General features: G+C 32.5%; 1 long non-coding RNA gene, 1 other non-coding gene and 1 pseudogene across 5 annotated transcripts; 1 reads left to right on the top strand and 2 right to left on the bottom strand.

The window, feature by feature from the left end:
* Window positions 1-2,442: 2,442 nt before the first annotated feature.
* TRNAV-CAC (transfer RNA valine (anticodon CAC)) lies at window positions 2,443-2,516 on the bottom strand. Its single transcript has one exon. It is a non-coding gene; the product is annotated as a tRNA-Val (tRNA).
* A 2,967-nt stretch (window positions 2,517-5,483) lies between these two features.
* On the bottom strand, window positions 5,484-12,993 carry LOC145010323 (protein NUCLEAR FUSION DEFECTIVE 4-like; annotated as a pseudogene).
* On the top strand, window positions 6,921-8,716 carry LOC145012452 (uncharacterized). Of its 4 annotated transcripts, none has more exons than XR_013664521.1 (4): window positions 6,921-7,034; window positions 7,205-7,533; window positions 7,611-8,109; window positions 8,452-8,716. It is a non-coding gene; the product is annotated as an uncharacterized LOC145012452 (long non-coding RNA). The 4 variants fall into 4 exon arrangements; XR_013664520.1 differs by having other exon boundaries at window positions 7,205-7,794; window positions 7,874-8,109; window positions 8,452-8,714; XR_013664522.1 differs by having other exon boundaries at window positions 7,205-7,794; window positions 8,003-8,109; window positions 8,452-8,712.
* Window positions 12,994-17,835: the final 4,842 nt, after the last annotated feature.

The raw sequence follows: 17,835 nt of genomic DNA, 5'->3' as shown, positions 1-17,835 counted from the left end.
TTTCACCACATGATAATTTATGTTATCTTTGAGGAAAATAAAGGGTATCTGTCAAATTAAAGATGTCGATACTTTGTATTTGATCCTTAAAAGTTAAACCATTCAACAATTTATTTTTTTAATAAATCATCTGTTTTGGGTGTGTTCCAATAGCCACGTATGCATATTACATTTTCGATAAATATAAGCTATACCAGTAAACACATTTTAGCATATTCAAGTATTTGTATAAAATTTAAAGCGTTAGGAATAAATAAATATCATCAGAAAAATTCAAACATAGACCAAATTTCATAAAAAATGAATTGAATGTCCATTTATTCATGTATGTGAATATAATTTCACTCATACATTCTATCAAACACCTTGTATGCATTTTCACAATCATCAACTCGTGTATCCTTCTTATCATTTTCTTATTACAAGGTACACAACATTTAATCAAATGAAATTTCAATGGCAATTTGAAGCAACTTCATATGATGAGATGTAATTTAATCATTTGTGCAAGGTGTAACTCAATGAATAGACAATTACATGTTTCTTTTTATAAAGAATGAAAGTAGAATTTAAGAAGGAAAATAAAGATTAAGCACCTGCCAACATGGAAGATTATAAAGTTTTGAAGATTGAACACCCACCAACATGTATCAGGGATGAAATTGACCAAAGAGGAAAGACACATAGACACATAATATAGATTTTACAATTCACAAAAGAAAAAGAAGATACACAAAGAAAGTAAAAAAAAATAAATAATTAAATAAAAATAAAAAAATAAACTCACCGGTTGTGCTATCTATTGAGGTGTAAACAAAGAACATACGAAGAAGAGCAGTCAAAGAAGCCCAAACTTATGGTTAAAACCTTCCAAAGAAGCAACCGTTATAGTTGGAGACGAAATTTGTAAAATAACAATAAATGTGTATTTGTAATTCTAATTATAAAAGGAGATTGAGGAATTGAATATTAGAAAAGTTTAAATTAGGTAAAAAATAAATCATGCATACAATTATGGATGAAATAAATGCACTATACAAAAATAGATTTCGAATAAACTCTTTTCTTATAGCACTCAATTAAAAATGAAAATGATTGAAACTATTAGAAAACGGAAATGATTGTTGATTTAAATCCCAAAAAATCAGGGTCAATTTCAATCTCAAAAAATCAGGGATTATGACTGTAAGTTAAGAATGTAAGTTACAAAAACGATGCATGCTTATTTTTATAAAGAATGAAAGTAGAATTTAAAATGGAAAATAAAGATTAAGCACCTGCCAACATCGAAGATTTTAAAGTTTTGAAGATTAAACACCCACCAAAATGTATCTGGGATGAAATCGACTAAATAGGAAAGACACATAAACACATAATACAGATTTTATAGTTCACAAAACAAAAAGAAGATATGCAAAGAAAGTAAAAAAAATAATAAAAATAAAAAAATAAAAAAAATAAACTCACCGGTTGTGCTATCTATTGAGAGGTAAATGATGAACAGACAAAAAAGAGTACTAAAAGAAGCTCAATCTTATGGTTAAAACGCTTACAAAGAAGCAAACATTATAGGTGGAGACGAAATTTGTCAAATAACGATAGATGTGTAGTTGTAATTCTATATATAAAAATAGATTGAGAAATTGAATTTTAGAAAGGTTTAAATTAGATAAAAAAAATAAAATTTTCATACAATTATGGATGGAATAAATGCATTATACAAAAATAGATTTGGAATAAACTCTTTCCTTGTAGCACATCAATTAAAAAATGAAAATGATTGAGAGTATTTGGAAACAGAAATGATTGTAGATTTCAATCCCAAAAAATCAGGGATTATGACTGTAAGTTAATAATGGGAGTTACAAGAACGATGTTTGATCAAAAGTTTAGTCAAGATGACATCATCAATTTAATCTAATAGTGGAAAATATAGGATTGAAAAACAATCAAAGACCCTAATTACTTGATTGATGAATTAAGTGTTCTCTTTTAATAATATTTAGAAAGACGGTATGTTTTGTAATTTATACTGTTGCCTATCTAATACTTGCTTAGGGCCGACCATGGATTCCCTCCATGGTTACCAACAAGTTATACTTCGTAGCCATTTTCTTGGATGCTACATTGAGAAAAGGTGGAACGTGTACAAAACTAAGCTCTTGATCCTATTACCGTGATGCATCTTAATTAAATGATTTTATGCCCTTTATACAACCACCATACGCAAAACGTACAAGAAATTATGGTTTTGAGAAATTACGTAAACCACCCTTTTTAAGTATATGTATTTATGTATTTGTTCATAACTATTTTACTATAAAACCCATAGAATGCATGTCATGACATAATTCGATTTAGGTATTAAATTAAAAGTAAAATACAATAATAGTAATAAATAAAGTGTAAAAATGTTCAAAATTAAACAAAAAATAAAATAAATGTCTAAGCCCGGGTTCGAACCGGGGACCTCTAGTGTGTGAGACTAGCGTGATAACCGACTACACCACCCAGACATTTATGTTTGTATCGTACATTATAAAATACTTAATTGACGGAAGCAAGGGATATTTTCCCGAGATAATTTTTTGTTGATTTTATAAGAAAACTATGTTGGATGATTAAACAAACAATGTTGCTACAATAATAATATCTGTCAAACGAGATTTTAGAGATTTGCATTTACTTTTAATATGTCCATCGATAGGTTTTGGTATGTATAATCTATGTTATTTTTTGAGTTTATTATAATTATTTATTTGTTGAAACCATTAAAATAATTTCCAATTTAGCTTTTATCAAAAAATTATTTGAAAAAATTATTGATATATATAAAGATTTTTTTCACAAGTTTTCCAAATATATCTTTATATGTTCAAACTTTTTTTTAATTTTTTTTGTTTTGTTTCTACATGTTTTATAAAATTAGCTTTTGTATAATTATGCTTTATTTTTTGTTACAACTATTTTTGCAATTGTTTTTATATTTTTACAAACAATTCTCTTGTATATTCAACTTTTACAAATTTCATTTTAAAGATTTATAGCTTTTACAAATCAATGTTTTTTACATATTCATTTTAATTTATTTAAGGCTGTAAAAAACATGTAAAAACTAAGTTTTTATATATTCATTTTTACAAATATATAAAAAAAATTAGGTTGTGAAAAAATATATTAAAAAAAGTTATAAAAATGAGTTGGGCAAATGTCATCAAAAACGTAATATAAAAAAAGTTATAAGATAAAACTAAAAGACTCATCAAGGAAAACTTTCATGGATCTTGATATAATAATGTGTATAAATTTGTATTTCATAGACATTTATGCTTCTTGTATCGACTCGTTTTTAATTAAATATTCAAAACTATTTTATTGTCATTTCAAAATTATGATCTATTTTATCACCTAGTTTTATTAAATGCTATTAATTTATCAACAAGTTTATCAACTATCAACAAAAACACACATACTATTTATAATTGAATACAAAATCATCGGAAAAAAATAACAATTAAATCCAAAAGTTGTTCATTAGTGGTTCAGTTCCACTATAAAAAGCAAAAATTAACATAATTGAATATCTATTTTTTTTTCTCACAAAGCTTTAAAAAACTAGTAAACCGTATCTAGTTGGAAGTTGGAACCATGGCCAGTGTGAAAAAGGGTACTACTGTCCAGCCAAAAAAGCCTGGGATGAAGGTTATTGGGCTGCTCCAAAACAATATGGGCTGCTCCAGTTGGGTTGTTGTCGTTATGCTGTCTAACCCCGTTTCTTCCTCCACGACTGGAGTGATTTGACTTAAGAACTTAGGAGAAGAAGGATTGTCATTGTGAAAATGTGAGATGTTTGTACGCTGCGATTGCGGACTTGTTCCATACTTTGTTCTTCAAGAAGAAACATAGATGGTGCCTAAAAAATGTGTGGAATGGAGTTTCAGGGTACAATACCAAGTTGTTGCGTCAATATTGTTAAGGAGATCAACTAGAGTTTTTATCCAGATGCAATATTTTGTTATTATCGAGTTGTTAATAATGATGTTGTGAAGTTCATTGTCGAGTTGCATGGACCTAGCATCTTTGTTGGTGTGGAAAAGGTCTTCAAGAGTCTCTCAAACATGACTTGTGGTAGGGTTTTTCTTCAACATCATTTGAACGAGAGGTTGCATTAGGGTTTACATGTAGCCATATTTTTGCAATGACATATGTTTTGCACTATTTTGGATCATTTGGTTAGTTGTTCGCACCATCTAGATGATGAGAGGTGTTGTGAAAAATGAATGTGTTTGAATTAATTCGCATCAAGTGTCGTTGTTTAGATGATCAAGGTCTAAGGTGAGGAGGATATATGTTTTTATGTTTGCAACTCCATACAGTTTATCTGAATTTTGTATTGGCTTTGGCGTGATAGAAGAGACTGAGAATAAGATGAAGAAGAAGGGAGGAACTGGGTAATTGATTTATGAACAAACTCAGTAATTAATAATAGAGTAAATTACTGAAATTGTCCCTATGTTTTGATTAAAATTGCACTTTTGATCCCTAATTTTTATTTTGCACTCAAATTGTCTCTAGGTTTGATTTTGTTGCGTTTTTCGTCCCTATGATTTGATCAAAATTGCACATTTGGTCCTTCACTTTATGTATGAAATGGACGAAAAATGCAACAAAATCAAACCATAGAAACGATCCGAGTGCAAAAGAAAAGTTAGGGATCAAACGTGCAATTTTAACCAAACAATAGGGACAATTTCAATAATTTACTCTTAATAATAATAATTGAATTTATTATGTCTAATTGTATGATAAATAATTTCCAATATTATTTGTCGGTTTGATCTAAATCTAATATAACATAGTTGTGAGTTTGTGACGTTAAGGCTAATATTTACTAAATGAAATGTGTTAGTTGACAAATTGTTTTAATATTTATAAGACAAATTCTATCATGAAGAGAGGAGGAAGAATTGCATTATTTATTAGTATTTAATGATGTGCTCTTTAACGATCATGAGTCATGACAATGGCATTGGGGCTATCCACACATGAAATTTTCTGTTTAATCCAATCATCCTTTTCTTGATAATATGTTTGTGATTAACAATAGTAAAACAACATGAATAAATATGCTCCAATCAAAGTTAATATCTTAGGATGAAGGATTGGATTGGATAGAATCGAAGAAAAATTGCACTATTTTGTTAGTATTTGATGACGTGGTCTTCAATAAATATGCGAATCTGGATAGGGGTAGGTGGGGTTGTATTATATTCTTTGTCTGATTTTCAAATGAGACGTAGAGGTCGGAGATCATTTATCTTGCATGTGTCATCTTTGTGGTACATTGAATTCAATGGCCCACGGATTTGAGGGTCTTGATTTCATTTTTTAACAATAACAATGTAAAAAAGTTGTTGAATTAAAGGCATATGTAATAATAATAAAATAGAATGCACCTTAAAATCTATAAGCAAATCTACCTTTATATAAAAAGCTAAAGAGTGTCACCGGGAAACCTTCCCATCAACCCTCCACCTCCGGCCGCCAGACATCACCACCAACGTCATTTTTCGATTCACTAAAGTCTCGAACACAAAGCCTTAGTTCTAACCGTCAACCACATATCCAACGTAAGCCCTATCACACACACAAACGCCATCACTATAAACACAAGGCGATAACAGTGTGCGCCAATGCAGGTGTTGCAGCCACTGGCGGTGGCAGTGGCCTCTGTGTCATACAAGAATCCGGGGAGTAGATCGGGGAACACGAAGTAACCGAGTGAGAGGTTTAGGATGAGGATGTTGTAAATGAAAGCATAACATTTCAGACCAAATAGTTCGGAGGCAGTTGGAACAGTAATGGCTAACCGCACCCTGTAGCATATCCCGACCAAGATCGAGACGATGCAGAGTGACCCGGTCATGGCTATAGCCATAAGAACATAGCCTACCACCATTAGAATCTGGGATTTTAGATTCCATAGAGGTCTTGGTGTTCCAACCTTCTGGTAATTATTAATAAATCTGTAAGCGCATAATAATAATAATAATAATAATAATAATAATAAATATATGTAAGCGCAAAAAAATAATAATAATAATGGACAACATGCAAGAAATAGAAAACATAATTTCATTTATTTTTTATTACAACATCCTACTACTTTTGTTTTATTACTACTTTTGTTTTATTACGTAACATTGCAATAAAAAAAATGAAAGAAAATAGTGAAAGTAGTAGGATGCTCTCATTGTACTTTGAAAATTGTATCCGGTTATAAAATTATATTTTAGTTTTTTTTTTTTTTTCCTATCAGAACAACGTATCTTGAAAACATTTATGGTGAAGATTGTTTTGTAAATTGGATGATATTGTTATAGTTGGATATCTTATGGAAGGTATAATGTTGTGATAGGAAAAAAAAAAGTAAATTATATAGTAAATGAATCAATGATTTTTAGAAAATATTCAAGGAAATTACCAACACAGTTGCAGAAATGGAAGAAGAAAATAAATGAAAGACAAATACATAAAAAAAAATAGGAATAAATGAGATAAATTTTATTTTTCTGCCTTTTTTATATGAAGTTATGTATTTTATAGTAAATCACACACACACACACACACACACACACACATATATATATATATATATATATATATATATATATATATATATATATATATATATATATATATATATATATATATATATATATATATATAGAGAGAGAGAGAGAGAGAGAGAGCGAGATAGTTAGGTTCAAATGTTTTTAGCAAATATTGTGTTCCTAAATGTACCATTAAGAATTCAAGAAATAATAAACAATTAAATAAATCATTTAAGGGTATTCTGGATATTTTGTACTTTTTAATTAAGGAATCCTTTAATTGAAATCCTGCAATTAAGGAAATAAAATCAATATTTTTGACCTACTCTTTCTCGTGCATTGTGTCTTATAATTTGGGACTTTCTCAAAGACTATGGTCTCCATTCCGATGAGTTCCTCTCTGAGCCTATTATTTCACAGGTAAAGCAATCTGTTCTTTTATCTTGAAATTAGGTAAAGAAAATAATGTATTTTGAATGTAATTGTGGACATAGGAGGAATCTACTGTCTTCCAATGATATTTTTTTCCATCGATTTTTGTGGTTTCCCCTATCACCTCTCATTTTTTCACGGTTGTTCCTTTTGGGTAGGTTCGATTTGCCTTTGATTTACCTATCGATCTTCACCTTTCTCTATCCCTCTCGCCCACGTCGCTGATTCCGACCATAGACGGAAAAGAGAAGCATCAACAACGAATATGCCTCCATCAAGCAGAAGGTAATTCGAGGGTGTCTACTCAGTCAATGGTTGTGTCTATCCTCTCTCTGATTCCTGCAATACTAGACGATTTAAAGGTAATGTTGATTTGAGGGTCACCACTTCACCGTTTGTGGATGATAGATCGATTAAGAGAGAGGTGAAGACCAGCCCACCAAGGTACGTTGTGATTTTAGTACAGAAATTGCAGGCTTCATGGGAGGTATTGTCTTCTCTACTCTCAATGACAATGATAGGAGTTCCAATCTAGTAATTTATAGGGCTTTCTTATTGATTTAGTAATGGAGATAGTAATGGAGTTTCATTTTTCAACAAAGAGTCTATGGAGCAATTCGAGAAACAAGATATTGCCTTCCAATTGATTGAGCACATTCTTGATAAAGTTCAGATTGATACCTGACTTTTAGAGCATGTACGCCTTATCTCAAAGGATCAACTCCGATTGATGACTGCTTTTCTAAAGGTAACAATCATCAAACATAATTTATTCGTATGAACAGCTTTAGAAACAAATATGAAGTATAGTTTTGTTGGCATATAAGGAAGCATGATCGGACAAAATAGGGTGCAACACTGAAAGCTAAGATTAATACAAAGCTTTCTCTTTTATGTTCATATGAATTTTATGTTTATTGTTCTGAATTGGAATTTTATTCATTCATGATTCATAGAAAATGTGGTGATTTAGGGAGCGCCCTAGAAGTGTTTGATGAAATGCCAAAGAGAAATATTATCGTATTGATCGCTTAACATGTCATGGCCTCAAATTTTATTCATGGTTAGTGATGGAATTTTTATCGAATGTTTATCGATTCTGAATAGCATTTCCATTGTTCTACTGATTTATGCATTTTTTACTTGGATATTTTTCCAATAGAATGCTTACAGCAACTGAATCTTGAATTCCAATTCTATCGGAATGGAATCACGAATTCCTATTCTATTGGAATGAAATTGCAAGTTTATGGATGATTGTTAATGTTGGTTTGTACGTAGAAATTATAGTTATATTATATTAGAATGTATATAACATTCTATTATAATTTATTGTTTTATTTTATTTAATGCACTAAAATTTTTAATATTTTGAAAGTTGATTATGTTTTCCGTGTTAATTTAGGATTTGAAGAGGTTGTCATTAATGTGGAAAATGAAGAAAACATGCAGAACGATATTTGTATTCTAACAGAATGTATTCTGTCAGAATTTATAAATTATTTATTAACAATAATATTCTTTTGGAATAGAGTAGTGCTCTTGTTAGATTTTGATATTTTTTTTCTTTTTTAACCAATTTTTGTTTTAATATTTAAGAATAAATGTAATCGTTAAACCATTATTAGTCATAATTTTTTTAGAATGATTGTAATAATTGTTTCTAGTATTTTTCTTCCGATGAATGAATGTAAATAATGATTCTTAAAGAATAAAATCTGTATTCTTTAGAAAATGTTATTCTTGATAATATGTTGTATAATTCTTTAAGAATGTTTAATATAAAACATATCTTGAATGAAACAATATTCTGCAAGAATAAAACCGCAAATATACTAGTTTATTGTTGACTTTTTGTCATTCTGATAGAATAAAATCGGTTATTATTAAAACTAATATTAAATTTTAATTACAATTAATTTAAATTATTCAGATTTTTTAAAAATAACGGAATTAATGATCCCTTAAAATCCGAAAATTTCCTTTTTTAAAATAGGTTAATTGACCAAAATACTTTTTTGCTGAAATTTCTTTGATTATATGATAAATGCTACTCTATTGTAATATCATAGACCATCAGATCATTATTGTTGATTCTATTATTCCGATGGTCCAGATATGTGCATTCTGGCATACAATAGTTACTAGAAACAATATAACCTAACCCTATATATATATATATATATATATATATATATATATATATATATATATATATATATATATATATATATATATATATATATATATATATATATTATATTAAGTGTATTAATTTTATATGAATCCGTAACTAAATGAATTTTATACGAAACAACATATTACTTCTTTATTAATTTTATACAAAACAACATACAACGAATTTTATATTTCTTTATTAATTTTATATATATGAATCCGTAATTTTATTGTTCATATAGCTTTTACGAGATTAAATATTGTTCATATTAATTTTATACAAAACAACATATTACTTCTTTAACTTTCATATGAATCCGTAACTAAACGAATGCCATATAAAACAAGACATAAATAAATATCGAAACTAATAAATAAAGAGAGGGTTAAATGAATGTCAAACATGACTCCTATAAGCCTTAAAAGCAAATCAAACAAGTTCTCAGAAAAGAGACATAACACCAAAAAAGCATCCCAACACAATTGACGATACAAAATGACCCTTGCAAGTCATCTCTAAACGATTTCAGGAAGAAAAACATACCAAAAAGCCATTCCCACTTGATTAAAAACCCACCATTATTGACCTTGAAATTTTGAAATCTATCTTCCTTAATGGCAAAGCAAAAGCATTCCAACCCTTTTTGTCCAACTAGGTTTTGAGTTTGGAAATCACCTAAAGTATGTATTAGTCATGTATTCATTAAGCACATTAAGTCAAACAAAACAAATAACAGTTAAGAACTGATTTAGATAGGATACATGAAAAAGTACGTTATTATTTAATAACATTATCCTATAATTTCTAACGAACCTAGTCAATCAATTTCATGTACGCTTTTAGTAGGGTTCAGGCTTTTTTTTTTTTTTTTTTTTTTTTTTTTTTTTTTTTTTTGCATATAAATACAACACGAAAAGAGAAACTAATAGCACTTAACGACAATTAAAAACGAGGCGCAACGTTTGGGACTAACAAAGGGCTAACAGGAACTTTGGGTCAAGTAATCTTAATATATAAATAGACATAACAATGTCATGATCAAATTCAAACCTTTGTGCTAGCCCTTTTAATATATTAGGTGATGTTTTTAATATTTTATGGTTATAATTTATAAACAGGGGTCGACCAAACCCCCTTTTAGAGTGGTGGTGGTCCATAAATAAAGTGAGTCCACATACATATAAAAAATATCTAATGAACCCTACTTGCAAGCCCGATAATTTAAAATATACGCAATACTTCTTTATAGAAACGTCATGGAAATTGCAACAAATAAGTATTATTTTAGAAAGAAAAAGAAAGCATTCATTTTATGAATTTATATTTTTTAATTCTTCAAATATAAGATTAATGAGTTCCTTACCATTTATTGCGGCTCTTGATATTGTGAGGTTTAGAAACAGTTTGCAGCATTTGGTAATGATACTAAAGAATCCATTTTAGAATTGTGTTGCCCTCAAAGTTTATACTTGAGACATGCCATATCTTGTGCCATAAGTGTTACTGATGAGCCATCAAGGTATATTCTCCAAATATACCATCCATGTTTTATATCATTTTACATATTTTATTTAGTTTTACCAAGATATATTCTTCGAATATACCATGCATATTTTATGTTATTTTATATATTTTATTTAGTTTTATCAAACTTTAATTTTTATTAGCTAACTTATCAATAAATAGTTATTTTTTATCTATCATTTACTTTTTCAACTAGTCAATCAAACATAATTTATAATCATTATTTGATAGAAAATAAACTAGCTTATTATAGTTTAACATTTGATAAAACCATAAAAATAACTTATTGTTATTTATAAACTAGTTTTTTTGATAACTTATTTTGAGATAAATTATGATAAGTTAGTTTGTAAGTTAAAAGTTAGCTTTTTAAAGTAAAAATTAACATTTTAGCTAGGAAGTTAAACTAAATAAAAAATAATTGTCAAATAAGTTGATGATAGTTGAGTTTTTATTGAATTAAGAACATAGCATAATATAAGATTCTTAATGTTACTCTTAGAAACATGGTGCTTTAACTAATTTAATTAAAAATAGGTTCTTTTTGAAAAGCAATCGGTAATTAAATACAAAAATAAATTAAAGTTCTCTACTCGCAAATTGATAGTTGTGAAGTCATCATGATTAAAAAATTATTGGTTTGGCCTTTGGAGGTCGATCTAAAAAACCTGCCCTACTTAATACCATTTAGATCTTTAAAAAGCGGAAAGGCAAGTTATCATTTATTAACTTGACCATAATATTATAAAATCAATAAACTATTTGACTATTATATAATATTATTTTGACTAATTATATGGTATTTAATTTCTTATCAGTTACATCATATAATATATTTATTGTGAGAAATAGATTCGAACAAAATATCTTTAATCGTAGCCGAAAATCCAAAATGCTAATATACTTATACATACATAAATGAATATTTGAATTTTAAATCTTAGGTCTAAAACCTAAGAGCTCATGATATTTTTAAAAGGAGTTTGTTATATCTTAAAAATTACAAATGTATAAAATTTTAAAAATAGACGAGAAAGGTGGAAAATACTCTGACACCGACCCAGATCCGATCCGACCGAAAAATCCCAAAATGCTTGTTAACGAAACAAATATTGACACGTCACATACCCGAGAGCCAGATCCATTTGATCCATATTGTTATGGACTGCAAGCCCTATTCCTACCCCACACAGAAACGATACGAACAATATCCAAAAATTGACGATTTGCAACTCCTCAAACATCGTGTGTGCTTCTCCGATCACCCACAATGTCTTTTCCACCACCTTGGATGACTCCCTTTGTTGAGTTTAATTGTGTTGCATCATGGACTTTATATTTTGTATCCGGATTAGGCCTGTCCATCTGTATTTATCTAGTAGGGTTATACTATAAGTATGCATGCATGTATGTATTATATGCTATCGATTATTACGTTTATTATTTTGTAACCCTAAACACCTCTACAGTCGAAGTTCTTAATCGAGCTCTTCTGAGGTGTTGAAGTATTAATCATACGACATATTCAAAGCCATACTTGTGTTTATATTTACGTTCATAATTGTTTGCTTGCATAGAATCCAATGATCCTAATCGAACCTAGTTCTAACAAGTGGTATCAGAGCAGGAGACCGTGTGATCAATACAAATTCCTTCTGTATTAAGAATTCTTTAGGGTTTCCGCTTTTATCGTATAAATAGAAGTCATCTTCTTTGTATCAATGGCAACTCTGTTTCAGATAAAACCCTAATCTCAAGTTTACAGGTTTGATTCTAGCAGCTCACCATGTCTCACGAAGATTCGCAAACAAATCCCATCAACATCTCAAACAACATTGGATCTACAACCAGGATACCCATTCTTTACACTCAAGACTATGAAGTATGGGAACATCACTTTGAAGACTACGTGGTTGGATCGGAAGATAATGGCTATCTCATCTGGGAAGCTATCACACTTGGGCCGTTTGTTCACTCAGGAACGAACACAACTGTTAAGTCTCAAAAGGAATATAACAAGCTGGTGGCGGATGTAGATAAGATTCCACAAGACGAGAAAGACAAATTGTTGTGTAATGTGAAGGCTATGAGAATGATCAGATTCGCCTTACAATCTGACACTTTTCAGTTGGTAGGTTCATGCACGACTGCCAAAGAAATCTGGGATAGGTTGAAAGAACTTTATTCAACTGATGAAGATCTAGAACACTCCATTCAAACCTTACTGCTGTCAGAATTTGGCATCTTCGAACAGAAACTGGAGGAGAAACTCATACAAACTTTCGATCAGTTCAATCATCTCCTCAGTAAGATGATCAAACATGGAATAGAAAGAAAGTTGATCGAGCAGAAGGTGACCTTCATGAACGGACTAAGACCGGAATGGATGGATGTGGTTTCAACCGTGAAAGCACACGAACAGTTCAAGTCTTACTCACTGGCGAAACTTGTGGGAATACTTAAGTCCCATGACAGTCTGGTAACCAAAGAAGTGAAGGTAGTGTCTGGTGTGGGATCGTTGGCCCTTGTCTCAAAAGGAAAAAGCATTGCAAAAGAAGAAGAAGAGGCCGATATGTCTGAGTGTGATCTTACAAGCGAAGAGTACGCTTTGATGGTCACCAATCCAAAGAAGTTTGCGCAAAGAAAATTTCCTATCAACAAGAACCGAAACTGGCAAGGAAGTTATAGTTCTGAGAAGGTGAAGGATGAAGCGAAAATCTCTTCTCAAAAGTATGAAGACAAGAAGGAGAGCAAGCTTGCAGGAGACTCTGGGTTCGATTGCAATTACTGTCATGGCAAGAACCACTTTGCCAAATATTGCATGCTAAGGAAAATGGCTGAGAAAAGAGATGGTGAAGATGATGAGGCATACTATATGCGTAAGTTGGAAGAAATCAAGAAAAAGAAGACAACTAATAATTCTATGAATGCCTTGATTGTACAGGAGAATTCATATGAAGACGAGTTCGGTGGCGTTGAAGTTTGGTCAACCGACTCTGAAGATGAAGAGGTAAGAAAGCCCACTCATGGAAAGGCTTATGTGGCAAAGGAATTAGGTTCGGCTGGAAAGTGTCATGGCAAAGTGAAAATGGGGAACCGAACCTGACTGAGGACAAGTGTTTTGCAGCCAAGTCTATTAGTGAGAAGATCAACGACTGCAATCGGTTGATCAAAAAGGTACAATCCATCCTTGAATCACTTAAAGTTCCAATAACATATTATGAAGAAGAGTTAAATGAATTAAAATTCAAATTTTCTAACTTAAGTGGTAGTCTCATGCAAACTCGCTTAGCGAATTCTAACCTAACTGACCAACTCAGCAGGGTGTCTTCAAAGAGTGAAGAGAGAAGGATGTGGATTGAGCTGAAGGAGACGGAGCTAATTAAGGCTAGGGATGAAAGTATTTATTTGCAAAGAGACAATTTAAAGTTTTTAAAACAAAGGAATGTTTTTTTTTAATTGATAAGCGTTTATACACTAATATTGCTCAATTACATTTAAGCTGTGAGATATGAAAGAAAATTCATAAGATGATTTTACCCTTCCTTGAATTTAATGAGGATGAGGTCATAGCAGAATGTGAATTAGTAGTGTCATCAGAAGAGACATCCATGTCTTACAAAATTGGACTGCACAAGATAGAAACCTTCATTGATTCTAAGGAACACAAATGTATGCTAAAAGATGTTTTAGATGAAAATGATACGTTGAAAATTAAGTCAGACACTATTCAATCATTTGACCTGTCTAATGCCAAATTAACTCCAGAAAATAAAATGAACTTAGAAAATGCGTCTGAATTTGATGAGGAAAGTGAGATGACTGAAATCTCAGTAGAAGATGTAGTTGATTGCTCTAAGTTTATGAATAGCGAAACCGAGAATGAGAAACCCCTCATTTCTGAAAATTCGGTTGAATTCACTCGCATCTCAAAAGACAAGCAACAAAAATTCAAAGAAAAAGCTATGGTTTATCAAAAGGTTCAAACTGTGCCAAATTAGGTCTATGCAGTTACAGGGGTCACTACAAAACAAACGGTAGAATTAAGACTCTTGGTTGACAAAGACAATGCTGAAGGATGCGACGATTACTTCTGGTCTGCTCCTATTGACAACGCAGACGAAACCGTAGGCTTATCTGAGCAAACTTCATGGAGGGTTAAAGGAAGACATGTTGCTGAACCCATCAACAAACCCTCAAGTTTCGACAAACCAAGCACAAGTGGAACTAAAGAAATACCTGAAGAACCGATGACAGAATCAAATGTTCCAACAAATAAAACCGAAACTCAAAAGCAGAAGCCAAAGGCTAGCTTCAATATCCACAAATCACAGAAGGAGTTAGCGGAACAGAAATGCTTAAGAAATCAAAGATACGCAAGGAACCTGAATGAGCGTAAACGTCACTGGGAATCTCAAAATCCTAACTACGTACCTCCTAAGAAAGCATCAACGCATAAAGGGAAGGAAAAACTGACAGGAAAAGAAAATTTTAGCCCAAATTCCTACTATTCCAAATGTCTGAACCGAACCTCAACTCTCGGTTCCCAAACAAGCGTATCAAACCGAAAGTCAAGTTTCGGTCCTTCTAACTCACAATGCAAAATAAATTTTGTGAAGAACATCAAAGGAAAGGGAAAGCTAGGATCCGATTCTGAGTTCCATAATAAGAAAAAGTCAGCTAACCCTAGGATTCAAAAGAAAAATCCTAAACCATGTAACAACACACCAACTAATGCACTAAAAATTAAACAAGATAAAACTAAAATCAAGGTGTATACCATTAAAAGAAAAGATCAAACCACTCTTGTAAAAAGAATATATTTGGTTGATATTTCTTCTGTAATTCCTTTTTCTATGAAAGACTTAACAGGACCCAAGAAACTTTGGGTTCCCAAATCTGCTTGAAATTGCAGGTAATTACTGACGAGCAGTTTGATGAAAAATGGTATATAGACAGTGGTTACTCGTGTCACATGACAGGAAGGAAGAAAGAGATGAGGGAGTTCCGGTCCCTAAAAGACGGTGGGTGTGTAAAGTATGGAAATAACTCCTATGGAACAATCAAGGGATATGGTATAATAACCAATGGAGATTTCTCGATTCGAAAAGTGGCGTATGTGGAAGGATTACAGCATAACCTCATCAGCGTGTCACAATTAGTTGTGGGAATGGGTCTGAAAGTATCATTTGATGATGAGGGCTCTGAAATAATTAAAAATCAATCAAAAAAGGTTCTGCTAAAATCTGAACACAAGGGAGCGATGTATCCTTTAAATCTCAACCCATTACGAGGAAAACTAGCAATAAGTCTGCTATCAAAGGTAAACACAGATGAAAGTTGGTTGTGGCATCGACGACTATCGCATTTGAACTTCAAAGATATTAATAAGTTGGTGCTTGGTGATCATGTTCGAGGCCTCCCTCTTCTCAAGTTTGACAAGGAACATCTGTGTGCAGCGTGTGATATGGGCACATTGTAACACCCCGAGTTCAGAAGTGCAAGTTCAGGGTGCTTGATGTAATTAAGGAGGTTCGACTCGGCGAGTCGATGGATAGACTCGGCGAGTCGAGTCGCGATTTTGGTCGCGTGTTAAGTGACCAACTCAGCGAGTCGGTAGTTGGACTCGGCGAGTTGGTGCTGAAGGAAGAAAAACCCTAATTCGGGGTTTGTGCCATATATAAAGCACATTATAGCCACCCTCAGCCTCTTTACCTTCCCTTTTAGTTCCAGAAAACCCTAATTTCTTGTGAGGCTTCATTGTTGGAAAGATTAGGGATTAGAAGAGGAAATTGTGAATGGAGCTTGAGAATTAGGAGTTAACATCAAGAGGCTTGTAAAGATCTGGGATCTACATCAGAATTGTGCACATCTCTGAGGTAAGGAGCTCTTACCTTAAGCCATTTCCCTTGTGGTTCATCCTTGGTGGTTGTTTTGGGAGTTCCTCAAATTGTTTTGAGACCTATCTCGGATTTGGAGTTGGATCTGGGGTTGTTACTTCAGATCTAGGCTCATGATGGCCTAGAATGTCATAAAGCTTTAGTCCTTGGGTTGTTAGTGAAGCCCTTTGTCCTAAAAGTCTAGCCCTAGAGCATTTTGGGCTCATAGCTCCTGGAGTTCACGTAAAGTTTGCCACTTTACGTGAGGAATGGCTTGTAGAAGGGTAGATCTAGGGATTTGAGCCCCTACATGGCTTGGAAAGCCTCTGTATGGAATGAGAACTGAAGAGACTCAGCGAGTTCCATGGGTGAACTCGGCGAGTTGGATGAAGGTTGGCATGGACTCAACGAGTTGGAAGAACAACTCAGCGAGTCTGTTGAATATTGCATTGGACTCGGAGAGTCTGGTTGTGGAATCCTAACCTTTTTTTGGTTGAACGGTGAATAGGTGAGTCGAGGGATGACTCGGTGAGTTGAGCGAGAAGGGACTCAGAATTGTGGGACTCGGCGAGTCGATGGGGCGACTCGGCGAGTAGGGTCACACAGGAAGGTTGACTTTGACTGAGGACTTTGACTTTGACCAAGAGTTGACTAGTGGACTTCCAAGGGTACTTTGGTAATTATTGGTAATTACTGAGTTCAGTCTTTTGGTATTGATCAGTGGTGGAGTTCGTGTCGGAGGTTGGAGCAGTGTCATCTTATCTCTTCATTCAGCAGTTGCGAGGTGAGTTATCCTCACTATATCGACATGGTCTAAGGCACCAAGGACGACCCTTTATCGGATGGAAATCTGGGTAGTTGTTATGTTATTGCTTTGTTATATGTTTGCATCCTAGTAGTTACGATGATATATGTTAGACACCAAGTTAAGGTCGGAATCCTGGTATATAGGATGATGCTATGTTAGTGACCGGTTAGGTCGGTATCCTGGTTAGAGTGTGCTATATATGTGATCTGCTAGATCGGTTGATTAGTGAGGAATTGCTATATGATTATATGTTTATGTGCACATGGTTGACTGGGGTTGGGTTGAGGTGGGTCCTGCTTTGTGCCGTAGGCCAACATACCCAGGGCAGATCGGATTTCCCGAAGGCCCAGCGAGCGGTCCGGATAGGCTGTAGGTCCCACGAGGGCGGACCAGACGTAC

The sequence above is a fragment of the Lactuca saligna genome, chromosome 8 (assembly GCF_052625555.1).
Source record: "Lactuca saligna cultivar CGN05327 chromosome 8, ASM5262555v1, whole genome shotgun sequence".
Taxonomy (NCBI): domain Eukaryota; kingdom Viridiplantae; phylum Streptophyta; class Magnoliopsida; order Asterales; family Asteraceae; genus Lactuca; species Lactuca saligna.
Note: the sequence above shows the minus strand (reverse complement) of the source record. Positions and strands in the feature narration are given on the sequence as shown.